At 44.7% G+C, this 27183-nt stretch overlaps 1 protein-coding gene across 1 annotated transcript in view; it reads right to left on the bottom strand.

Annotated features, from left to right (window-relative positions):
• The window catches only part of GPR158 (G protein-coupled receptor 158), a 186986-nt gene that overhangs the window by 86852 nt on the left and 72951 nt on the right, over positions 1 to 27183 (bottom strand). The window lies entirely within an intron of this gene.

The following is a 27183-nucleotide window of genomic DNA, read 5'->3' on the forward strand; positions in this document are numbered from 1 at the left end:
GCTCACAAAGCAGAATTATTGCCCACAAGATGCCACAGCTTAGAGGGAGCATTGGTTGTAAATAGTAATTAGTTGTAAGTCAAAGATTGCCGTGCAAGCCCCCCACCTGGAGGTCAACAGCCTTAATAAGAAGGGAGACCAACAAGTCTGGCAAAAATGAAAACATCCCTTTTAGCTTCAGACTTATTTGATGAGCAGTGAGCACTGTAGTACTCCCAATTTGTCGGAGAGAGCATCCTCCTCACTAGTCAAATACTTATCTATTAATATGTGACTCAAGGTCCCACATTCACTCTACATTTAAAAAAAAAAACCTTTAGAAGCCAAATTAGTCCTGTTCTTGATGTTTACAATATAAACAGCTAGGCTACAATATGACAGTGAGCAGTGTTCCCTCTAGGCTGAGTTAGAGTGAGCTAGCTCACAATTTTTTTAGCCTCTGGCTCACACAGCTCAAGGAAAATGTCAGCTCAAGGAAAATGGTCCTAGAGCAAGCTAATTTATGCAGTAGCTCACAACTTTAATGCCAGTAGCTCAAGAAGTAGAATTTTTGCTCACAAGACTCCACAGTTTAGGGGGAACACTGACAGTGAGTACTACAGTATGCCTTTAATTAGCAAGGAAGTTTGGAATAATTTGTTCAAACAACATATCAACAGCATGACAATATATCTAATTCTCAACTTGGCCAAATCTGTGTATATTTAAATCTGGAGACTAGAGCCATGAACTAGGATTGCCACTCCCCTGGTGATGCCAGGGAAACCCCCAATTTTCAGGACTTCAGACCACCACGGGGAGTCATGCTGAAAAAACCCATAGAGGTTGCCCAAGTACAGGAGCATCCCCATGTGACATCTCCATCCAGAATGCCCCCCAAAGTCCCCCACTTCAGCCAAGGTAAGACATGGGAACCCTACCATGAACAGACAAAACAGCCCTTTCTACAAGCCTTGGAAAGACTCATGTCAACAGAAAATCTGAAATAAAAAACACATTGAGGCGCTAACCCCTCCTAAAATAGAAGTAGTGCCTGCAGCTTCTATTATTCTATTACTAAAAGTGGGGTATAGAGGTAGTAATAGCTGATGATGGGGAGCAGGTAAAAGGAAGGATGGTTGATAGCTGGAAAGGAGAGAAAGAAGCAGGAAAAGAAGAGGATATGAGGGTTGCCAGGAGGGGATACAAGGGAAAGGGGAGGAGGAGGGATACAAGGGAAAGTGAAGTGTCCTCTACAGGCCCCTGTGGGTTCCCCACCATGCATGCATACACACACACACACAATCCAAGACAGGGACCACTGAAAAAATGAGCAGTCCACTTTTATTAAGTATAAAGCCAGATTTCTTCCCCCTTAGGAATCTATCTATGCACTCCTCTATTGTTGGTAAATTTCATCCTCAGTTTGCCTTTTTGAGAAAATGTTATAGGTACCTTTTACAAATTCTTTCTAGTTCTGGTTCTTCAGAATTCTGCTTTCTTCACTGAGATCTCTAGATGTTACACCACAGCAGGGGTGTGGGAGAGCAGTGTTTCTCAAAATTTTTGCAGTGAGACCACATGTATATTTGTGGTATAGTTTGGTATGCATTCCTAAATTACTGTATTTATTGGGATCCTCTTGCAAAGTAACTCCATACTAGTTCCCTCTTCCCCAGCATAAAAAGTAGGGCTCTCACATCAATAAACAAACCTATATTCTATTTTTTATGTTCAGTATTTCTAGTTATATCATTACTGAGCAACAGGCTGTTTTATGTATATTATGAAGCAAACCCATATTGCTATTCGGCCTCCTTTAATCTCAGATTGCCAATCTCCAGGTGGAGCCTGGAGATCTCTCAGAATTACAATTAATCTCCAGACTACAGAGATCAGTTCCCAGAAAAAGGCTCATTTGATGAGTGGACTCAATAACATTATACCTCATTGAGATATCTTCCACTCCTCAAACCCAGCCCTTTTGAGGCTCCACCCCTGCCCAAATTACCAAGAATTTCTGAACTTGGAATTGGCAATCTTACTCCCAGCTCATCCTGGCCCTTCTCCTCCTTCCTGGCCTCACAATCTAGGAGAATTCAGAACTCACTTTCAGGTCCAGACTTACAGTCTGAGAAATATTGCTGTAGTTCGCATGACTATCACTAACTTGAGAGTTTGTGGATTGCTGCTGAATTTCATTTTTGAAAAAAATACATCATAAAACAGTTATATCTTCCTTATATTTCTCTTTAATGAAACACCCTCTCACCTTTATAAATCTGCACAGGACGTGCCATCACAGAGCAAATTTAACATTGCAAGCACAGAAGAAGTGTTAGCAATTTCATATGGATTGGGATGCTTGAAGCAGTGATCCTTGGAGTGAGAACAAGGGCTGTACAAGTATACAAGAGTACACTTCTGTTATTGGTCAGGTTACAAGGTGACAACCCTAGTTGGTATGTAATAATAATAATTATTATTATTATTATTTAAACTTAATGAATCACCCCATCCCGGCTAGTGCCAAGGTTGGGTTGGGTCCAATGAAATTCCACAGAAAGATGGAGTTAATATTGGGGGTTGTGGTGGAGAGAAGGAGCTCTCCACTTTCTCATCTCTTTCAACATCCTGGTATCCTGTTTGACCTGCCCAGCTCTTTTTCCAATCCTGCATTCACTGTACTAAGAAATATAGATGAAGTTTATTTAGGGTTGCCAAGTCCTCTTCGACCCCCAGTGAGGGACATTCACGTGCACGATGCGCACGCGATGCAATGACATCACCCGGAAGTGATGTCATCAAAATGGTGGTGCACATGCGGGGCCACTCTAGGCATTTCCTGGAAAACTCTATGGTTTTCCCAGACACTGTAACCATTTGGGAGGTTAAAAGAAGAAGAATTGCAGATTTATAGCTCGCCCTTCTCCCTGAATCAGAGACTCAGAGTGGCTTACAATCTCCTATGTCTTTTCCCCCCTGTGAGGTGGGTGGGGCTGAGAGGGCTCTCACAGCTGCTGCCCTTCAAGGACAACCTCTGCCAGAGCTATGGCTGACCCTTGGCCATTCCAGCAAGTGCAAGTAGAGGAGTGGGGAATCAAACCCAGTTCTCCCAGATAAGAGTCCACACACTTAACCACTACACCAAACTCTATGGTACCTATTGTTTTCCCGAAAATACCTAGAGCGGCCCTGCACAGGTGTCACCATTTTGATGACATCACTTCCATAATCACACCAGTATGCAGGGGGAGGTTCCACCCGCCGGTGGGTTGAGAACCTCCCGGGCAGGAGATTCCCCACCCGGACCGGGGGCTTGGCAGTCCTAAATTTATTTCACCCACAATAAGAATGTAAGAACTGCATTGCTGGATCAGCTCCAAATGTCTGTCCAGTCCAACAAGAGCTAGCCACATACTTCTGAGAAACTCACAAGCAAGGCATGATTACAGCATCCATCCCTAGCTACTGCCTTTCTAGCCCCTGGATCTGAGAAGTGAACTGTCTCCAAATATGAAGGTTCAGTTTTTAACTACTGTATCTTACAGCTGTTGTTAGGCCAATCTCTTGTGAATATAACTAATATGTCACGGGGGGAGGGAGGATTACAATAGAGGAAGAGAGAATTTAACAAGAGCTGAAATCTTGCCCTTGCAGTACAGCTGCTGGAGTGGAACTCAAGGGGAATTGCAAACCACGCTGTTTCATTAACTTCTCCCTGGATATTGCATATGAACAACAGCTTGCATGGTCCAGTGGCACTCCTGAATGGTGGAAGAGCAACTGCCTATATTTTACATCCTCCTTCTCATGCAAGGTCATTCACAGGAGCTCTGCTGATTTATCCTCGGGTCCTAACTATATTCATATTGGGGAGTATGTTTGTTAGATACGGTAGATGTCAACAGCATTTGAAAAAAAGGCAGAGGCTTTGTAATGTCATTATGATTTCCCAATCACGATAATACATTAATGTTGGGGGCTTCTGTTTACTTCAAATCTGTTCAGTTCTCTTTTTAAACTGACCTAGAAACTTTCAGCTAATCATATTTATGCTTACATTTATTTCAATGCATAATGCAGCAAAACATTCATCGCCACTTTTCTCCTGGAGGCTACTGTGGTATGGAAACAGAAGACACCTCTGTGTTTAATCAGGTACTACTTAGAGCCAAACTAAATGTTACATATGGCACGAGTCTGGACACGGGTGCCTGCCCTGACTTGCTGTCACACGTATGAACTGGGGAACTTATCATGAAAGCACTTGGCAGCTCTGTTCATCTCCAGAGAGCTGTGAGGTGGAGAAAGAAGGGCTTCCAGCTTTCTTCCCATACCATTTTGGCCAGTGGAAATGGCTACAGGAAACCCAGTTTGCCTGTTCTCTGGCTCTTTGTATACTTCCTAGGTGAAAACACAAAGGGAGGAAAACCAAAAGCCCCTCCTCCTCCCACCAGCACTCTGGAGCTGAACAGAGTGACAGAGCACTTAAAAGGTAAGTCCCCAGTTCACACATGCAACAGCAAGTCCGGCCAAGCACCCCTGTCCCGACTTGTGTCACATAGAGAGGAGGTTTTTAGCAGGAATTCTTTTGTATATTAGGCCAACAAAAAAGCCTGGATCCCATATAAACATCTGGTTTGGCTCTGATTTACCAGTTGGAAGATCCAGGGACAGGGCTTAGAGAGGTGTTATCAGATAGTAACAGTGCAACCCCAAAACAGAGTTATGGTTTTCTAAGTCTATCCCATGTTAAGCATGTGTCCCAATAGCATTTTCATAGTCATTTGAATGCTGGACTAGGATCTGGGAGACCTAGATGTGCATCTCAATTCTGCCAAGAAAGCTCACTCAGTGAATCTGAGCCGGTCAAACATTCTCTGCAATTATGTTGGACAAGGTGGTCATCTACAACACAAATTTAACATCAAAGATGGCAACTTTCAGAAAACTGGGGGAAAGACTTCACTTTTGCAGGACATACTGTTGCTGATGTCAAAGTCAACATCCTTTTCAAATCTTTTTGTTGAAATTCTGAGTTGCTTTTCTAAGACACGTGCATAACTACAACTGCTTTATCACAATGACCACTGTTGAGAAGAGATCTTGGGCTAAAATCTAGGGTCAACTTGATACATCAACACTGCTGCTCTGAAGGTTTCTGAGGGAGGGGATCTTTTGACCATTACTTGTCATGCTTCTTCCCTAATTTAGATCCTCTTATTAAGCTCCAAACAGTTTGGTAGGAAGAAATTAACAACTACAGTAATTTTTATAGCACTGCCCCCCACCATCTTCCACTGAATTAAACACTGAATGAGGCAGAGGTTAAATACTTCCTCATACAGCAACCCTTCCCCAATCTTCACCAGTTATATGGGTGACGTTAATTGTCTTTTTAAAATAGTCTAAGGAATCCTAATCACAGGTCACTGGCATCTAGTTTGACTCCTAGAATTATCACAGATGTGACTCCAGCGTCTTTCTTTCCATGGCCTTTGAGTTCCACATACAACCATAAGTGAACAAAGGAGAACTCCTCTTACATATATAGTTTAGCCCTTGGGTGGAAAATGTATTAGCCATTAATGTGTCATAATAGTCTTTGACATCTTGCAAGCTCTTATCATCAACTTAAAAGCAAACTTTGATTAAACAAGCTGTAAGATCTTTTATGCTTGCAGGAACCTGCAGCTTCCTGCATTAGGGAAATTCATCCTGTCAGCAAAACAAGACAGTTCCGACTTCAGGTTAAATGTAAAGTCATGAGGCCTCAAATATACTATAAATGCATCTCTCTCGGCTTGGCTTCGCGAACGTCTGCTGCAGGCTCGCTGGTGGCTGACAAGACCAATGCGGGACAGGCAGGTCCGGCCACAGTGGCTGCAGGGAAAAGTCTGATTTAGGGTTGGTGCTGTAGCAGTGCAATTCTTCCTCAATCTCCTTTTGTCCTCAAGACCAGCTATGCGTGCGTTCTCAAAAGAAGAGACAGCCTGGTGGATGGTGTGCCTCCATGCTTTGCGATCTGAGGCTAGGTCAGACCACTGGTGATGGTTGATGCGACAGGTGCCAAGGGATTTCTTCAAGGAGTCCTTGTACCTCTTCTTTGGTGCCCCTCTATTTCGATGGCCGGTGGAGAGTTCGCCATACAGAGCAATCTTGGGAAGGCGGTGGTTTTCCATCCTAGAAATATGCCCTGCCCAGCGCAGCTGCGTCTTTAACAGCAGTGCCTCGATGCTGGTAACCTCCGCCCACTTGAGAACTTCAGTGTTGGTCACAAAGTCACTCCAGTGGATAGCAGTTGACTAAACATTCAAATACATGCTCCACAGGACTGACCAGTTACTGCCTCAAAAAAGTGTTTGTCTGACAGGAAATGTTAATTCAATGCAATTATGAGTGTTTCTTCTAGTGTCACAGAATGAAATGGGTTGGGTGTCATAAAAATAGGGTACAACAGATGTATGTTCTTAAAACAGAGGGGGACAGTAGAAGCAGAATCCAACTAAAGCTCCCAAAGCTCTTTCTTCAGCCAGTAGCTATCAACCTTCAATGATGGAAGAAGATTCCAGCCATGAAAAGCCACCAGGACTTCAACCATCTCCAGAAACATCAACTGACTAAGAGTCCTCAAGACTAAGTAATCAGATGGAACCAAAATGGTCATTTCTTCATTAGGTACAACACAATGGGTTGGATCTGCACTGTATGTCCCATGAGTGGAATAGAAATTTTCTGCCTCCTCCTCACCCCTGCCCAGAGCAGCCAAATGATCTTCAAGAAATACCACTCCTGGGGACAGAGAACTCTGAGAAATGACATTTGGATGAGTTTGCAGTGGGAAGGAGGAATTAGTGGAAATTGCTTTAACTATATGGAAGTCAACAATTTTACACCTGCCCTTCCTACCCTTCCTGCCTCAGATCAAGCTATGGCAAATTGCTTTGGACTGCTAGTTTGGCAGCTAGAAAACCTCCTCTTTGAAGGAAGAAGGGGAACTAATGACGCTTTATGGACTATCAGGGTATATTCAGACAACATATGGAGGTTTGTCTGTAACAGGCTTAATGGAAAACTTCTGGTTTGATTAAGTTCCAGTTTGCTGTGGCATCTAAACGCAGCCACCTCTGATAATGAGAGTTTATTTATACTCCACAAACTAGAATTCTGAACTGGGATTAAACCAAGGGAGGAAAGATATGGGCAGAGCATGGGAATGCATGAACATGGCAACTCATCTCAACTTAAGAACAGCCTGGTGATGTCTAAATGCAGCTTTTGTCAAGTGGCTCACCTGTTCTCCCATGGAAACCAATGTGGTGCAATGGTTAGAGTGACAGATTAGGATCTGAGAGACCCAGGTTCAAATCTGCACTCTGCCATGGAAACTTGCTGGTTGACGTTGGGCCAGTCACACACACTCAGCCTAATCTGGCCACCTTGAAAGGCCAGATAGGAATAGTTTAATAAATAACTGAAAGTAAATATTTGGGTGCAAAATGGGGGATTTCTTTCCAGACCCTTCAGTCAAACCTGGTCCTATTGTTCATTCACAAAAAATGGAAATGTTTGTGCAATTATTAATGACATCTAAACATATTTTTCAAAGACTTCAGAGGTTTGCTGTGACCCTTTGATGACATCATTATTTTGGAAATTGTCAGAAGCTGGGCAAAGACAAGTTATCAGAGCACTACAGGCAGGGCAGGTGGGGGGGAGAAAATAAAAGAGAAAGCTGAAGTGAAACACTCTCTTTCTACAGTACTATTCCAAGGATACTGTTTGCTTTCTTCCCCACAATAACCTAGAAACCTACTTTCTCCCATTAAGAATGCTGAATACTTTTAGCCCTGCCATATAGCTACAGGCATTTCAAATGCATGACTATTTTCAGTGTCACCATAGCAGAAAGCAGCCACAGGGAGGTGGGGAGGGGGACTTATCCAAAGTATCTGTTGCTTCAGGAAATTATTTTCAGTGCCAGGAGTGTGTTCTTAGCTGTGCCAAACAACAGCAACACAGAAACAACAGTCCCTGCCCACATGTCCCTTGCAACAAGTGTGTGCAGGATAATTCAAGGTGGAAAAGGAAGCTGAAGAGAGAAACCGTACTTGTAGAGATCGATTTCTGCCCATCTTGAAATGGAGGTGCAGTTTAAGGGATCTATTCCTGGCAGTCTACCATATCTGAGCAGGCACTGCAGTTAGCAGGCTTATTTCCTGTACTTTTCAATTAAGTTTCATAGTTTCAGATATATTAGGCCCATATGGAGGAGGCAATCACAGAAGTAGCTTGGGAGTCCAGATGCTGAAGACATAGAGTTGCCAGCCCCCTGGTGGAGGTGGGGTTCCCCCGCTGCTACACCCTCCCCCCAATCAGCTGGCCAGCAGGGGGACTTGAGGGAGAAAGGGGAAGTCCAGGTGACATCACCGATGATGTGGCAGCATCACATCTGGTGTGCACAGAAAGTGATATCACACCAGGTGATGCTCTATGGCAGAAGCTGTTTTTACCAGAGTTTTTGCCCAAATACCAGAGCATCACTGTGATAGCACGTTGTGATTGTTTTCTGTGATAGCACATTGGAATTGTTTTCAATGGCCCCAGAAGGTAGGACCAGAACCTGCGGGTTGAAATTAAATCAAAAGAGTTTCTGGCTCAACATTAGGAAGAACTTTCTGACAGTTGGAGTGGTTCCTCAGTGGAACAGGATTCCTCAGGAAGTGGTGGGCTCTCCTTCCTTGGACATTTTTAAACAGAGGCTAAATGGGCATCTGACAACAATGAGGATCCTGTGAATTTAGAGGGAGGTATTTGTGAGTTTCCTGCATTGTGCAGGGAGTTGGATTAGATGACCCTGGAGGTCCCTTCCAACTCTATGATTCCATGTGATAACATCACTTCCTGTGCATGCCAGAAGTGATGTAGTGATGTCATTGATTACATTGCCTGAGCTTCTCTCCCACTCCTGTTAAGCCCCCCCATCCCTCCAGTTGCCAGGAAGGATCCCTTAAACTGGCAACCCTATGAAGGACCTGGCAACCTTATGAAGGCAGGCCTTGTTGTGTTGTGCTAAGTCCCATCTTCCTTTGAAGGCTCAGTTCCTGCTTGGTTACCCACATATAAATGTGAATCCTAAATGTCTGTAGCTTAGTCCCTAGTTAAATAGCTCACTGTCATTTGATCTACTCCTGACTTCCAGTGCTATTCTAAGAGACACTGCTTAGGATTGCACTGCTTCATCCTTGTCCACCTTAATGCATCTACTCAGTGCGCTCTTGTTGCTGCTATCCATTAAGCTCTTAAAGCCTGCTCCAGCTTTATTCGCATATGAAACCCAGTCCCTTGCCTTGACACAGGCACAGGCTGGACCTTAGTATATCTCTGTTATTATACTCCAGAACTCATCCCTGAAATTCAGTTTGTGTCATTTTTTTTTTTTTTTTAGGATACGGGGTGGGGGGAACAACTGCTGGAAATTTTTAAAGGAAACTTCTAAAGGAAATTACTAGGCTTCCCAATCCCCAGGTTCCAGCAGGGGATTTCCCGGTTTTACAGGCTTCCCCCTGCCCCCAGCCAGCTGTGAAAGTGGGGGGAAGCCCCGCGCCCACAGCCACCACTTACCTCTAGATCTCCAGCAGGTTTAAAAACCTGCAAACAGGTCCCCTTTCAAAATGCCTGTGTGTGTGTGTGTGTGCCTTTAAAGTTGAGCAGGAAGCAGGAAGTAGGAAGTACTTAATGGGGAAGGATCAGTAGCAGAAGCTCCTCAAAGCACAGCCCCTTTGTTTGTTTTGCTTTCATTTTAGAGCAAGTAAATGGATGGGTATGAGTGTGTGTGTGTGAGAGAGAGCAGCATAGCTAGGGCTGCCAATCTCCAGGTGGGGGCAGGGGATCCCCCAGTTTGGAGGCCCTCCCCCCCTTCAGGATCATCAGAAAGCAGGGGGAGGCGAGGGAAATGTCTGCTGGAAACTCTTATTCCGTATGGAATATTATTCCCATAGGAAATAATGGAGAATTGATCCATGGGTGTCTGGGGCTCTGGGGGGGGGGCTGTTTTTTGAGGTAGAGGCACCACATTTTCAGTATAGCATCCAGTGCCTCTCCCCAAAATACTCACCGGGTTTCAAAAAGATTGGACCGGGGGTCCAATTCTATGAACCCCAAAAGAAGGTGCCCCTATCCTTCATTATTTCCTATGGAAGGAAGGCATTTTAAAAGGTGTGCTGTCCCTTTAAATGTGATGGCCAGAGCTCCCTTGGAGTTCAATTATGCTTGTCACACCCTTGTTCCTGGCTCCACTCCCAATGTCTCCTGACTCCACCCCCAAAGTCCCCAGATATTTCTTTAATTGGACTTGGCAACCCTAGAAATTACATAAGGAAGTACTTTGAAGGAGAAATCAAAACACACATACAGTCAGATGGTCTCCATTCTATCAGATAGTTTGAAATCAGAACTCAGTGGTCAGCACATTATGTTCCATGAAAATAATATATGCAAACCACAGGCTAAAAAGATGGTGTGAAATTCTTGAGGGGGGTTCCTGAACTGGAAAGCTAACAATTATGCACATGAAATGCATACAATAGCTTTTGCAAACCAATAAATATATCATGTGAAAACAGAAAATAGAAGTATATCATTTAGGCAAGGCCCAATACTACACACTGTTCTTCAGTCATACCATAATGGAATGTATTCTATATGAACACTATATTATAGGAACAGAATTGTGGGTGTGGCTTATGAGAACCATGGAAGGGGTTAAAATTGAGGAATATCAATCATGGCTTTATTCTCAACCAATGACTTCCTAACATACTGCATTTGCAAATTTTTTTATTAAAATAAACCTCCTACTTTTTAAGGAAGCAAGGGAAAACTCGGGCATTTGTGCATGGAATTTATTATAGTACACTGACTTAAAATGGCTTTCTGAATTCTTCAACCCCTTACTGGTGACAAATGTGACAAGGGATGACAGTATCCTTAGGCAAGAACAGATTATGCATATGATATGCTAGTTCATTAGGAAGGAGGCTGTAGCATGCGTGATCTGTTCTACAAACTGAAGATAATTTGGGTAGCTTCCCCATGAATAGTTTAATGCTTATGCTCACAAGGAGTTACCAAAACAATCTGCAGAATGGACAGCTCACCTGGAATGCTGAGAATTAAGTTTGGTCTGTAGGAGGCATAGAAAGAGGTAATTGAATTGAGGGGGAGTTAGAACTCTGGACTGTAGAATACTGGGGGATAGGATTACATCATGCCTTTTGACACAGATTTGACTATAGCACTGAACAGAGGGGCTGTGACTCAGTGGTAAAGCATCTCCTTTGCATGCAGAAAGTCCCAGGTTCAATCCAGGCAACTCCAGTTAAATGGGTCAGGTAGGAGATGATATGAAATACTGCTGCCCAAGACCCTGTAGTATCACTGCCAGTCTGAGTGGACAGTGCTGACCTTAATGGACCAACAGGCTGATTCAGTCTAAGAAGACATTACTGATCTTTATGGACCAATGGTCTGATTCAATATATGACAACCTCATATGACTCACAGGGCTTCTTTTGTAGCATGAACTCCTTTGCATATTAGGCTACATCCCCCCGATGTAGCCAATCCTCCAAGAGCTTACAGAACTCTTAGTACAGGGCTGACTGTAAGCTCGGAGGATTGGCTGCATCAGGGGTGTGTGGCCTAATATGCAAATGAGTTCCTGCTACAAAAAGCCCTGGTGACTCATGGGCAGCATGACTGATCCTGATGGGAGGGAGTAGAAGGCTTGTAGGCAAGCACAGAACACACCTGTGAACAAGCATATGCAAACAGTTCTTTCCTTATTTTTTTCTTAATTTTCAATACATTTTATTGAGAAATGTCAACTTCCATGTACAATATACATAGACATTAACTTAAAAATACACTTTGTAATGCAAAGAAATGAAAATTTGGAAGTTTAAAACCCAATATTAAAGTGAAGAAATAAAATAAATTAAAATAACCCCCTTCCACCCAGCTAGTCAAAGTACCCTTGCACCTCCCTCAACACTAAGACAAAATCAAAATAATAATAATGATAATAATGAAGATTATTGAGAACCTCTTGAATTGTCTAACAATAAAGCCTCATGGATACTAAAGCTACGAAGGGTAAGTCACAGTAACAAAATATCCTTATAGATCTTGTGTTTATTGATGGAGTTAATATATGTAGGGTCATGGTCAAGTTTCTCCAAAACCGGGTACCAAATTGCTATGTAGTCAGAGTATGCCTAATATGGATCAATTTGATTTAAGCCTGATGAGATTTTATCCATTACAATATGGTCCCATACCTTATCCAGCCAGAGGTCAAGAGATAAGTATGAGGGGCTTTTCCAATTGTGTGCTATGGTAGTCTTAGCAGCTGTTAAAAGTCTGATGAGTAAAGATCTCTTCGAGGGAGAAATGGAGAGATTGAGCCAGTTATTAAGTAAGATGAGGTCTGGATTTTCCGGAAGGAGTACATTTGTTATATTTGCCACCTGGGCTAAAATAAGTTTCCAAAACTGTTTAATTGGAGGACATTCCCACCAGCAATGTATGTAGGAGGCCTTATTACTGCAATTTCTCCAACAACTGGAGGGGAATTGTATAATAATAATAATTGTGGGGAAATATGGGAGAGACATTGTGCTGTGTAGTACCAGTGGGCCATCAGTTTGAAATTTTGTTGGGATATGTTTATGATGTTTGATTGTAGTGCTTCAGAGGACCAAATCGAATCCCACTGTTCAGGCGTCAGATCTACGTTACACTCCGCTTGCCAGGGTGTAGTGTAAGATGGTAGATGTGATTCTAGTTTTGCTATCAAGATTTTGTATATATGCGAAATGAGACCTTTCTTAGTTCTGGAGGGATGGAGAATAAGAGCCTCAAAAAGTGTAGGTGGACGTTTAATGCTTTTTTGCATAATAGGGTCATGCAAAAGATGATGTACTTGGAAGTACTCAAACCAAGGAGCCGGGTGTAAGAGCTTGTTGTTTATTTGTGTTTTTGTTAAAGGGGCCTTTCGTTTATTTGAGACGACGTTGAATAAGTAAATTATGGATGATTTCCTCCAGGTTGCATATGTGTTAGGTAGTTGAGCGGGTGAAAACCATCTCTGGCCCATGAAGGTAGAAATAACAGAGCATCCAGGAGCTAAGTAGACATGCTCAGTGTCCCAAGTAGACAAAAGAGCCTTTAAAAAAGTGTTTATAAAGTACCAGCCGGGGCGCTCAGATTTTTTTCCCAAAGAAATTTGTAATATTTAAAAGGAGTAAAGTGAGCCTCTTCAATAATAACCCAGGCTGGAGTAGGCTTATAGTATAATATTTTTACCATATGGGCTAATATTGAGGCTTTATAGTAACAGATTAAATCTGGGAAGGCCAATCCCTCTTTCAATCTAGAGCGGCAAATGGTTGTAAATTTAATCCTTGGGTTTTTGTATTTCCAGATAAATGATGTAAGATCCCGTTGCCAAGTTTTTATTAAGGTAAGCAGAATATCTATTGGTAGTGCACAAAATAAATATAAGAGGAAAAATAAATGATTTGACCACTTGAATACACTCTAACCAAGAAAGTGATAGTTTGTCCCATTGCTTCAAAGACTTGGTTACTTCAGTGAATGCCAATTTGTAATTGATTTTCAGCAGACCAGATAGTTTTAAAGGAATATTTAGGCCCAAATAGTGCCAAGATGTAGTTACTCAGTGGTAAGGATAGGTATGAGAAATAAGTTGCCTGGAATGAGAAGAGAGTTTTATGATTTGGCAGTGTTGACAGTAAACCCGGACACCCTGCTGAAAGTTGAAAGGGTAGAGGATAAAACAGGAAGAGAGTGTTCAGGATCTGAGAGATACAGCATGCTGTCATTAGCAAAGAGACTGATCTTAAATACCTCATTGCTTACAGAGATACCAGAAATATGAGTAGATTGTCTAATCCAATTTGCCAAGCGTTCTATAACTATAGCGAATAAAAGAGGGGAAAGCAGGCACCCTTGGCAGCTACCTCTTGTTAATAGGAAGTCGGGTGTCTCTTGACCATAAATATAGAGAGTCATGGAGTAAAAGGACAGGTCCTCTTGTGGATCAAAAACTGGCTGAGTAATAGGAAGCAGAAAGTGAGTATAAATGGGCAGTCTTCGCAGTGGAGGACGGTAAGCAATGGGGTGCCGCAGGGCTCGGTACTGGGTCCCATGCTCTTTAACTTGTTCATAAATGATTTAGAGTTGGGAGTGAGCAGTGAAGTGGCCAAGTTTGCGGATGACACTAAATTGTTCAGGGTGGTGAGAACCAGAGAGGATTGTGAGGAACTCCAAAGGGATCTGTTGAGGCTGGGTAAGTGGGCGTCAACGTGGCAGATGCGGTTCAATGTGGCCAAGTGCAAAGTAATGCACATTGGGGCCAAGAATCCCAGCTACAAATACAAGTTGATGGGGTGTGAACTGGCAGAGACTGACCAAGAGAGAGATCTTGGGGTCATGGTAGATAACTCACTGAAAATGTCAAGACAGTGTGCGTTTGCTATAAAAAAGGCCAACGCCATGCTGGGAATTATTAGGAAGGGAATTGAAAACAAATCAGCCAGTATCATAATGCCCCTGTATAAATCGATGGTGCGGTCTCATTTGGAGTACTGTGTGCAGTTCTGGTCGCCGCACCTCAAAAAGGATATTATAGCATTGGAGAAAGTCCAGAGGAGGACAACTAGAATGATTAAAGGGCTGGAGCACTTTCCCTATGAAGAAAGGTTGAAACGCTTGGGACTCTTTAGCTTGGAGAAACGTCGACTGCGGGGTGACATGATAGAGGTTTACAAGATAATGCATGGGATGGAGAAAGTAGAGATAGAAGTACTTTTCTCCCTTTCTCACAATACAAGAACTCGTGGGCATTCGATGAAATTGCTGAGCAGACAGGTTAAAACGGATAAAAGGAAGTACTTCTTCACCCAAAGGGTGATTAACATGTGGAATTCAGTGCCACAGGAGGTGGTGGTGGCCACAAGTATAGCCACCTTCAAGAAGGGTTTAGATAAAAATATGGAGCACAGGTCCATCAGTGGCTATTAGCCACAGTGTATGTGTGTATATAAAATTTTTTGCCACTGTGTGACACAGAGTGTTGGACTTGATGGGCCGTTGGCCTGATCCAACATGGCTTCTCTTATGTTCTTATGATGTAGGCTTGTTATGACTTCCTGTGCCTTGGAAGCTGCTTCAAATGCGAAGTCTGCTGTCTGAGTAACCAAAGTTAGCGTTTCGTTTAACTTTTTCAGTTCATCCTGAATGGGAGCAATTGTGGATGAAATTTGAGCACCAATGTTTTCTTCCATGAGGGCAATCGTGTTGTAGAAAACCTGGGGGGTCAGGGAGGTGCTTTCCACTGAAGAAGAAGTCGTCATGGCCGCCATCTTGCCTCCGGCATTTGGGTCGTCCACGGATCTGTGGTCTTGGCTAAGAGAGAAGAAATTTGTTACCACTTGGGGCGTTGAGGTTTTCTTCATTTTCGCCCATCTGTTTCCACTGATAGCCAGGTAGGTTTTACTGCAGTTAGAAGGAGTAGAGATAGCGATAATAGGGGGGCAAGTCGGGAGCTCCTCTTCTAGGCATCCACCATTAGGTATGTCGCCCCGCCCTCTCCAGTTCTTTCCTTATGATTAAGAATCTGGATGGTTTTTTTTGAGGGTTCCCTATCATGTGAACGGAGCAATGGGTATGTACACTAGTGCTTATATAGAATCTATGCATATTTTCAAACTAATGTAGAGGTGGAGTCTCTCTTCAAGATCCAGTTCTTCCCTTCCCATGCATTCTCATTCTAACCATATATGTTTTCTGAAAACGGCTAAAACTTTTGTAACTTTAATGCACAATGGGAGGCTGTAGCAATTTAACTGATAACCCCACGTTAAGCTCATTCATATGCCCATGTGCCAGCCATGCTCTTCAGACAGTTCTCTTTGTAGTGCCCTCTCTTAGGACTGTGCATCTGGCAACATTTCATGCAGAGGTGGTGGTTGTTTTTCTGTGAGTCCTCTGGAAAGGGGGGAATGGAATGTGTCATTAGCAGGGAATAAGTGCATTTCAGGAAGTGTATTGTGGAACAAAGAGCACCAGATGAACCAAGGCTGAATCCACATACTGTGATAACATTCTGTGACAGGACTCATTCACAACTGAATTTTCCTGTGCAGACAAGACCATCCAGGAAGCGAATGACTGCTAGGCTGCAATGCTAGTGCAATATCCAATGATCTGTCAAGCAGTCACAGTCATACATTATCCGGAACCACAAAGAATTTGCTCAAGTAAATTACAGGTCAAATACATGTGGGGAGACCACTGGATTTAAGGTCCTTCATTGACCTAGCACTTCTATTGCCCAGCCTTCTTTCACTTCAGTGCAAATGATGCACTAACATTGTTTGGAGGATTGCATCCCAAATCTCATTAAGCCAATGTCAAGCCAGACAAGTTTAAGACTATACAAGACTGCTGGTGGTTGGTAATACTGTGTACTAGAGATTAAGGAGACAGATGGTTTTGGATGAGCTTGTGTTCTCCCTAAAGCAACAGGTTTGCAATCTGGAGTGCTGGTACAGATGAAGCAATCTGGAGTGCTGGTACAGATGAAGATGTGGCTCAACTTTGGTTGGTAAGTTTTGGCCTTCCTTGGTCATGGTCTGGTCATGGCTATCCATGCTCTGATCACAACCAGGTTAGTCTACTGTAATTTAGACTACATGTGGCTGTCTGGGAAGACCTGTTTGGTTAAAAAATACTGTGGTAAGAAGCTGACGGTTATGAATATTGGAGGTATCTCTCTCTAAGCTGACATATCCTTCCAGGCACAATTCAAAGTGCTGGTTAGGACTTCTATTATACTGTTTTCCAAACAGTTAACCCTTTTTAAATTCATCAAAGTTAACAGGCTTAGAAGGGTATAAGGACTGTACTGCCAAAGTGGAAAGCCACTCAAGATCAGGGTACAAAAAGGTTTGTTCCTGTATCACAACTCACTCCTCTGTGTACACAGATCTTCGGATTTGAAGTGGGGAGCTACCAGGAGTAGGGATTTTGCAGCACTTCATTTGGGGAATTCCTTTCCCACATCGATTGATCACGAGCCTAATTTAAATAGTTCAAGGGAAGATTAGAAAAATTTGTTCTGGTTTTATTTAATTTAGTTTTGTTGATTAATTTTTAACTACTGCTCTGTGTGTAATGGCTTTAATATCTACTGAGTTTTCCTGTTTTATTTTTATCACTGTTCGTTGGTGTTTTAATAATGTGGCATTTCAGTGATGAACTTATCTCTTTATTAGGTGCCTTGGGGCTCTACGGCTGAAAGGTGGGATACATCTTTTAAAATACATTAGCCAAGTTAGCTGCAACAAATATAAATTAATCTCTACAAATTCAGATCCCTTGCCCTGAAGGCAGGCTGAAAAAGAACCCCAAATGACATTTGTGCACTTGCATTTAAATATAGATTTGTTGGACAACCTGCAGGTCTTTAACTTATGCATTTATCTATTTTACATGGAAAGGAGAAATCTGGTCCATTAATTTAATATAAACATAAGATTGTGCTCTGGAGGTCGGGTGAAATAGACTGGGGTTGGAAGGTCCCGCTCCTTGTAATGTAGCACCAGCACATCTGAATTCTCTGCAAAGTGCTCTTAGGGCCTGATCAAATATTAATTAAAGGAATGTAGTAGTTCAACATTTGACCAAGGGAATGCCATTAGTGAATTCTCATTTTTCTGCCAAAATGAAAGGGGGAGAAAATCAAGCACAGCAAAACTCAGAAGACGTTAATTCAAAATGAAATGGCACACAGGCATATAACACTTCAATTAAGCTGTTTCACTATGCTACAACAGGCTCAGATAGAAGCCTTGAACACCTATTCATAATAGGCAAATACATATTAGTATTTTAAAGCCCATCAATATTACAGTATGATAGGAGATGGCTGTAACTTATTCAAAGTTCTAAGGGTTCACCACTTGATTACCCTCTTGACTCTCATCCAAAGACCAGGGGTGCCCAAACTTGCTTAACGTAAAAGCCACATAGAATAAATGTCAAATGTTGGAGAGCCACAAGACAGGAAGGAAGGAAGATGGGAGGGAAGGAGAGGTAGAAAGAAAGCAACTTTAACATTAAATGCATTCTCCAAGCTGCTTGCTGGCTTGGCTTAGAGAAGTGATTTAAAGAGAGAAATGCCTTCTCCAAGCCAGCTGATGGGGCAGTTTCAATATGTATGAAAGAGCCACATGCGGCTCCCAAGCTGCAGCTTGGCCACCCTGGTCCAAAGACGCTAAGTCCAAAGCAAAAATCCCCCCTATGGAGTATTCAGAGGAGGGAAGTGACAAAGATGTGTCTGCCATGTTCAGTATTTATCTCAGAATTCATGTATTTGGCTTACATTCTTAGGTTGGTTCACTCATGGTCCTCTTAAGGAGTAACCATTCAATTTGTTCATCAGGTGTTTTAGCCTGCATTTGAACACATGAAGCAGCCATTTACTGAATCAGACCACTGGTCTATCAAGGGCAACATCTACTCAGCCTGACAGCAGCTCTCTAGGGCCTCAGTCGGCAGAGGTTTTTCACATCACCAAATCATTTAACTGAAGATGCCAGGGATTGAACCTGGGATCTCTATAAAGCAACTGTTCTACTGCCGAGCCATACCCCCTCCCATTTTTCTTCCAAAGTGCTCAGGGTAGTTATGTTCCCCCCCCCCCCATCCTGTGAGGTAGGTTGGTCTGGCACTGCCATCTGAAGCAGAGTTACATCCTTCTCAGTTCACTGACTTCAATGGGTTTAGAACAGTGTAATTCTGCTTAGGAACCCAGAGTAGCTCATGACACAGTGGGCATTTGAATCTGGATCTCAGCACTCCCAATCTGACACTACATCATGTTGGGTTCAGACCATAAGGAACACAGATGTTCTTGCAGTGGGAGGAACAGAAGCGCTTACCCTCAGGACCACGTGAAGCTGCCTTATACCCAGTCAGACTATTGGTCCATCTAGCTCAGTAATGCCCATTCCGATTGGCTCCAGGATCTCAAATAGAGAAACCCAAGATACTTCAAGTAGAAATTGAATTTAGGACTTCCTACATGCAAAACACGGCTTGTAGCAGTGAGTACGGGGCCTCATCTTGGGCCTCCAAGGGGGAAAGGCCCTATTGGTATACTAACTTTCTGCAGGTGCAGCTCCTTACTAGAAGGAATAAAGAAGGTGCTGGGCTCAGCTTTGTTTTCCCTCACTTGTTACCTCTGGCAAAACCAGCCTTCCCTACAGTAGTGAGGAAGACAACATGCCATTTTATAAGTGCTTCCTAGAATGATTTTCACTTACAGGACCACAACATATCCCATTCAGAATGCCTGTTTGCTGGCATGCTCACTTGCTTCCAGGAATGCCAACTTTTTCTGGCCTTGTGCCTAATAGCCAGCTGATTTACAGGAATTTAGCCAGTGAAGTTCACAGCTACTTATCACCTTTTAAATGTCTGTGCTCATTTCAACTTTTCTTAAGAGGCAAAAAAATTCTAGTGGCATCTAACATCCACACAACTGCAAAATCTGGCTTGTTTTTGCTATCCATCTCACACTCTCTGACTGACTCTCCTTGTACACAAGGAAACACAGCCTGATATCCTTCATGCATAATTCAGCTTTTCTCTCCCTTTTTTTTCTTTTTGCAACTAGCAAGGGGACTTGTGAATAAGAACTTTAGTTCTTGCTTGTTTAAATGAGAGATTGTCTCTGTGGCTGGATGCAAACTGAAAGAATCTTCTGAACTGAAAGAATCTGGATGCAAACTGAAAGAATCTTCTGAACTGAAAGAATCTGGGTACAAAATTTAGCCATTTCCAAATTTACTTTTGTTTTATACTTGGGGCTGTGAAAGAGCTGATGAAGAGTTCCATTGAACCTGAACACTATTTTGTTGGTCCCAGTAAGGGGCATTACACGGTTTTTGTCACTGCCAGTACACAGAAAGCACACAAAGACTTTAAACAGTGATTGCAATTCTACCATTTAATAGGCAGAAATCCACCAGGAAAAGAGTTTTTCACCATTCAGGGGTGGCCAATGGTAGCTCTCCAGATGTTTTTTGCCTACAACTCCCATCAGCCCCAGCCAGCATGGTCAATGGCTGGGGCTGATGGGAGTTGTAGGCAAAAAAACATCTGGAGAGCTACCATTGCCCATCCCTGAATATATTCATCAGCCTAACAGCTCAGCCTAGCCTGATCTTGTCAGAGCTCAGAAGCTAAGCAGGTTTGGCCACAATTCATACTTGGATGGGAGACCACCAAGGAAGACTGAAGGAAACACTATGAAGGCTGAATATTTTGCCTAGGCTGAAGCTGTTATGAGTCTTGTCAGACAGACAACATCAACCCTCTGAAGGAGTAACTCTAGTTACTCAATAAGGTGAGACAGAAATCAAGCCCTGTCCATAAAACAAAGTGGCAATCCTGCCATGCATCCTAAGTGCTTTTTAATAAGACCTATTTCCAGGCTAAACGCAAGATGTCTTTTAGCCCTAACTCTGCTAAAGCACAGAGCAGGGCCCAAGCTAAGCTATGTCTGCTTAAATCCCACTGGTTCCAGTGGAAGAGTTCAGGATGCACTTAATTCTCTCCCACAGAAAACAGTGGGATTTAAAATGTGCTTAACTCTAGCTGGATTGCTCCAATGTTTGTACAAAAAGGCATAAAAAATGACTCAAGAAGATCCATGGAATCCAACCACCAATGTTTCAACCCTATGTACATTTACTGACGAACAAGTCCTGTTGACCTCAATGGATCTTTCTTTTGAGAAGACACAAAATTAGGCTATGCATGATAGAAAAACATGTGCAACCTACTCATTCTGTCTGTCATCGAATTGTGACCATTGACAGGGTGTCTGTCATCAAATCTGTCATCGAATTGTGACCCCAACTGAATTGTGAATTAGCCGCCATGAGCCCCTTTGAGGAGGGTGGGATACAAGTGCAAGAAATAAATAAATAAATACATTCAGATATACACTCAACTTGCTCTCAGAGAAGGGTTTTCAGGATTATACTCAAGCAGGCAGATCCTTTGAACATTTACTCTGCAGTAGGCCCCTCTGTTCAACAAGGCTGACTACCAAGTCCCTGCATTGTTCATGAAAAAGGAACTGAGAGAAACTGATAGATTCCCTCTTGGATCTCCTTTTCCTTCTTCCAAAAAGGTTTCCAGGGAAGCCATCAGAAGCACAACCTGCCAGGACATCTATGCAGTGAATTCCAGCCTGAACAGCAACTGTGATAAAAAAAAAAAAGAGCTGGTGTTGAAAAGAAGGCTTTGTGCTCCACTGCTCTTGTCTTCAGTCTGCAGGAGTCATAAATCCCAAAGCTCCCTTTGGAAATTACTGCCTGGGGCTGCTGCTGCAGAGAGCTCCTGGCTTCACCTGGGAGGTAATCAGAGGATACCATGCCATCCAGGAAGAGAGAAAAAAATCACAGTTGGCTGATTGTGCACCATTTCACTCTCCCCAGTGAGAATGATCTATAGCCCGGATGTAACTGACAACTGGAAATGTTTCTTGGTGCAACACTTTATCATCCATTTGCTCCAGCACGGCGGCTGAACGTAGTTAAAGGCCGCAGAGGAATAAAGAGCAAAGCAGGGGAAATGGAGTAAAGGACCTCAGGCAGCCAAGAATCCAGAGGGAGGCAGCTTGATGGGCTGGTTTGTTGCTTTGTACCTGAAAACTATTTGCATGAAACAATATTTTTCCTGAAACCTGTTTCTCTGTCCTCTGTGAGTGTGTGTGCCTAGTATTTTAGGTAGGTTGTCCCCATGGGATGGCAGCAAAATGAGAGCCATATGTCTTCCAAAGTGCAGGCCAAACAATAGCATGATTGGAATGTACAATGACCCGTAAGGCCTTTTCCAGTACAATGGCTTGGATCCTAAGAGCTGCTTACAAGAAAATGCTCAAGTACACTTTTCAAGCTCCTCACAGGGATAGTCCTAGTTATTCTGAGAAAAAGTCTAGGTAGGGCCACAGAATCACTGCCCAATCCCCAACCCCCACCCACTGGGACCAAGCAAAGGTGGTCTTCACTCCACACAATTAGGGAGCCTCTGCTGCCACCCCACCAGAAGCCAGCTTCCCAAATGTGGCAGATGAAAGTGGCAGCAGAATAGGCTTGCCAATCCCCAGGTCCCAGCGGGGGTTCTTCTGCTTTCCCAGGCTCCTTCCTGCCCCTAGTCAGCTGGCCGGTGGGGGGAAGCCCCGCCCCCAAAGCCACCATGTGACTTTTCTCCTCTGGAGGCTCCAGTCTCCAATTGGAAAGGCTTCCTCTTGGGATGGGGTGTCTGTGTTACTTGGAAGAAGTTGGCTGCAACTCGTGAGTAGAGAGGTCAATCCCTCACTTCAGAGTCGCCAGAAAAAAAGGGGGGGCATCTGCTGAGCACTTCATTATTCCCTATGTGGAGATCGATTATCATAGAGTATAATGGGGAATTGATTTGGAGGTTTCAGGGGCTCTGGGGAAGCTGTTTTTTTGAGATAGAGGCACCAAATTTTCAGTATAATATCTAGTGCCTCTCCCCAAAGTACCCCCCAAGTTTCAAAATGATTGGACCAGGAGGTCCAATTCTATGAGCCCCAAAAGAAGCCCTCTTGCCACGACAAGGCAGCAATCCATGAGAGGGTCATATGCCACCACAAAGGAAACCTTGTCACCAGTTGAGACCTGCCTGACCAGTCAGCAATTACAGCACTGTGTATCACCCACACTGGGCCCTGGCAGCTGTTCTACCTCAAAGTATGCTGAAACATTTAGTAGGCCCTTCCTTCAGCTGCTACTGCTGGAACCCTGACTCAAGCTATAACCAAACTTGCTTGGTTTCAAGAAAATCTTTCGACAGCTATTTTTCATACTTTTCTTTGGCTGAAACACTGGGAAATTGCTGTGAAAGGTAGCAGATGAATTAATTTCCAGTTCTATGGAGTTTATACAAGCTTTTCTGTAGTTATCCCAAAAAGGATATTTATGAGGGGTCTGCAGCTTTTTACTGGCTGTGTTTCCCATGCCTTTAAAAGCAACCTGTTTTGCAGATATTTAGCCAGTGAACTTCTTTCATCCTTTTTAATATCTACAGGAGGAGTTTATTTTTGGTGTCAGACAGCTATTAAAAGCAGGACCAGTAAAATGTTGCCAAGTTCATAGTACCATTACTTCCAGTGCTGTTGAGATATACTGCGGTAATCTCCAATAATCTCTTTCTGCCCCACACCTCTCACTCTCACTCACACAGAAATCTCATAGATAGGCCAGCTGGCTACAAGTGGGGGTGCCAACTTTTCATTGGCAGAACTCCTATGTTTGCAACAACAGTATGATGAACAGAAAAGTTTTATCCAGTAAAAATGGAATGAAAGAAAGAAAGGGAAAGAATGAAATGGAAGGAGAGGAAAAGATAGGGTTGCCAATCCCCAGGTGGGGGCAGAGGATCCCCTGGTTTGGAGACCCTCCCCCCGCTTCGAGGTCGTCAGAAAGCAAGGGGAGGGGAGGGAAATTCTGCTGGGAACTCTATTATTCCCTATGGAGATTTATTCCCATAGAAAATCATGGAGAATTGATCCGCGGGTATCTGGGGCTCTAAGGGGGCTGTTTTTTGGAACAGAGGCACCAAAATTTCAGTATAGCATCTAGTGCCTCTCCCCAAAATACCCTCCAAGTTTAAAAAAAGATTGGACCAGGGGGTCCAATTCTATGAGCCCCAAAAGAAGGTGCCCCTATCCTTCATTATTTCCTATGGAAGGAAGGAATTGAAAAGGTGTGCTGTCCCTTTAAATGTGATGGCCAGAACTCCCTTAGAGTTCAATTATGTTTGTCACAGCCTTGATCTTGGCTCCACCCCCAAAGTCTCCTGGCTCCACCCCCAAAGTCCCCAAATATTTCTTGAATTGGACTTAACCCTAGGAAAAGAAGACATGGAAAGAAAGAACATAAGAGGAGCTATGTTGGATCAGACCAGTGGACTATCCAGTCCAAAATTCTCTCATACAATGCCCCAAAAGCACCAGAATGTCCACCAGTGGGGCCAGGGCACTAGAAGCCCTCCCACTGTTGCTTCCCCCCCTCCAGCACCAAGAATACAGACAGAGCATCACTTGCAGGGAAAGAAAGAAAGAAAGAAGGGGGGGGGGAGAAAAAGAAAAGCGTTTCTCACCATCAGATGACCCCAGCCAGCAACAATTCTGCCCAGGGGTCATTTGGTAAAAAAAACAGTTACTGGAATGCCCACTCCACGCCCCTCCCAGCTGAAAAAAACATACACACCCTTCTTTGCCACCCAGGTCTCCCGAGGAAATCTCCCCAAAAGAGCATACTGCAAAGCACATGAAAGCTCATACCCTGAAGAACACTTCATGAATCTTTGCCCCCCCAGTCGGAATGAAGAGACAGACACAAAGTGTTGGGTATAAAAACCGGGCAGCTTTATTAAATAATTAATCAACCTATAACTGGCAGGGATGGGACCTGACAGGACAAGCCCCTGGGGTCACACCTGGACCCCACCTTGTCCAAAGGGTGAGCCACCCTGCCCCCAGCACAAGCCCGCCGTATTCGGGTTGTAGCTGAGCGGCCAGGCCCCAGCCATTCTCCACCTGGGCTAGCATCAATCCCCCATGGAAAGATCCGCCCAGGTGAGGCTCTCGATGATCTGCATTCCCCGCACTGAGCCGTGTAGCCCATCTGCGGTTCCTACAGACCACCCGCACCACTGGTGCTAGGCCATAGGTGCTCCCCTAAAAACCCTATGGCCAAAACATCCTCCAGCTTGCGACTGAATTAAACTCCTACAGCTACTACCTAACGCTACAAGGCAGTACAAGGTAGGCAAAAAACAACTCCACATGGGCCAATTGTGTGAAGAAGAAAAAATTCCTACCTGGCCCCTAAAAAGGCGACTGGTTGAAACCTGTACTGTCAGGGGAGGGTGGGCGGGCAGAGAGCCCAAAGGACTGAAGAGCTCTGGGCGGGGCCAGGGCTTATATAGCCCTGACGCCGCGCCCAGAAGCAGACCCGGATATACTGGGCTGAGCACTATGTCCCTCCCTCCTTCCAACGGGCAAATACGGCCCCCCGCCTGAACGCCGGCAATGCCGGCTTGGCTGGGAAGGGCCGGGCCTTGCCCCCCCAGTCGGAATGAAGAGACAGACACAAAGTGTTGGGTATAAAAACTGGGCAGCTTTATTAAATAATTAATCAACCTATAACTGGCAGGGATGGGACCTGACAGGACAAGCCCCTGGGGTCACACCTGGACCCCGCCTTGTCCAAAGGGCGAGCCACCCTGCCCCCAGCACAAGCCCGCCGTATTCGTATTGTAGCTGAGCGGCCAGGCCCCAGCCATTCTCCACCTGGGCTAGCATCAATCCCCCATGGAAAGATCCGCCCAGGTGAGGCTCTCGATGATCTGCATTCCCCGCACTGAGCCGTGTAGCCCATCTGCGGTTCCTACAGACCACCCGCACCACTGGTGCTAGGCCATAGGTGCTCCCCTGAAAACCCTATGGCCAAAACATCCTCCAGCCACCGCCAATGCCAAGCCTCTGCTTAGGCATTAGCGCCCCAACGGACGGCCCTGAGCCGACCGCAAACCCTGCCTCATCCCTTCTAAAAAGGCCCGGTTACCCAACTCTGAAAGATGAACCCTATCCGGCCGATATAGGTCGGCGTTCCCGACCCATATGGCCGGATGAGTGAGAAAATCCCCAAGCCAATCTCCATGGCTTTCAACAGGGCCCTCTTGGCCTTGCGCCTAGCACACTCCTTCTCCCCAGATGAAAGGGAGAACCTCCAAGTCTTGCATGGCGATCTAGCTGACCTTACCAGGACCAGCCAAGGAGGACAAGCCCCTGGGGTCACACCCGGACCCCGCCTTGTCCGAAGGGCGAACCACCCTGCCCCCAGCACAAGCCCGCCAGATTCGGGTTGTTGCTGAGCGGCCAGGCCCCCAGCCATTCACCCTGTGCTAGCGTCAATCCCCCATGGAAAGATACGCTCTGGTGAGGCTGTTCAGTGATCTGTAGTCCCCACACTGAGCCGTGTAGCCCATCTGCGGTTCATACAGACCACCTGCACATTTGGTGCTAGGCCATAGGTGTTCCCCTGAGACCGCCCAGCGCAAGACCCAGATGTACGGAGAGGGTGCCCTGCCTCTCTCCGAACTACGGCCCACACCGGCCTACGGCGACTCAGCCATTCTCCAACTGCACCGTCGCTGAAGCCCAGCTGGGTACCGTTGAAGACCGCCTGGCTCTAGGGCCGCCTGGAACGCCCTGCTGTGCGCGCAGATGAGAACACGCTCCTCTCACTAAGAGCCACAGCACCTACAAAACAGAAAATTATCAGAACAAGTCATGACCAAGAGGCGATAAGCTCTCGCCCTCCAAAAATGCCCCCCAGGCAACCTACCCATGTTGAATCCCGGCCTGGGGCGCCCTTCCCACAGTGTCAGTCACTAGACTGCATAGTTAACTAGCTAATACGAAGCGCCCAAAACAGGCCATCAACGTGGCCAAATGAAGCAGCGCGGTCCCGGAAAGGGGGCAGCAAAACCCGTGCCACGGAACCGGCCATCCCACATGCGGCCCTGCAGTGCTGCCAATTGCCCGAAATTGGGAAGCCACTTATGTCATATGCCCTTCTGTTAGGCTTTACCAATAAAGGCCAGCACAGCCAGGTGGCACCTAACAATCCTCAACTCCCAAACCTCTCTCTCTGCAACGCGCAGAATCGCATAATATGAGCCGTCGAATTGGCCAGTAATCCTGAAGCACCGTGGCCCTAGGAAAGCTGCCCTACTATAATCCCCCCTTGTACTAGGTGCCAAAGCCAGCTGGATGTCCCTACCAGCTTCCGCTTCCCAAAATGCCAGGGGTCCGGGGGGAATTGCGTCGGCCGTGAGTCCACTTCGGCGAGCTGGCAAAAGCGCCACAGCTATTGGCAAGCTAGAGCATTCGCCGCCCCATAGCAGCCTACCGGGCACGTGCCCTACCAGGAGCCAAATATGCCACCGGAGGTAACGAAGTGTGAATAACCTACCAGTTCATCACCCACACTACTTAGAGGTCAA

This window comes from Heteronotia binoei, chromosome 10, assembly GCF_032191835.1.
Source record: "Heteronotia binoei isolate CCM8104 ecotype False Entrance Well chromosome 10, APGP_CSIRO_Hbin_v1, whole genome shotgun sequence".
Lineage (NCBI taxonomy): Eukaryota > Metazoa > Chordata > Lepidosauria > Squamata > Gekkonidae > Heteronotia > Heteronotia binoei.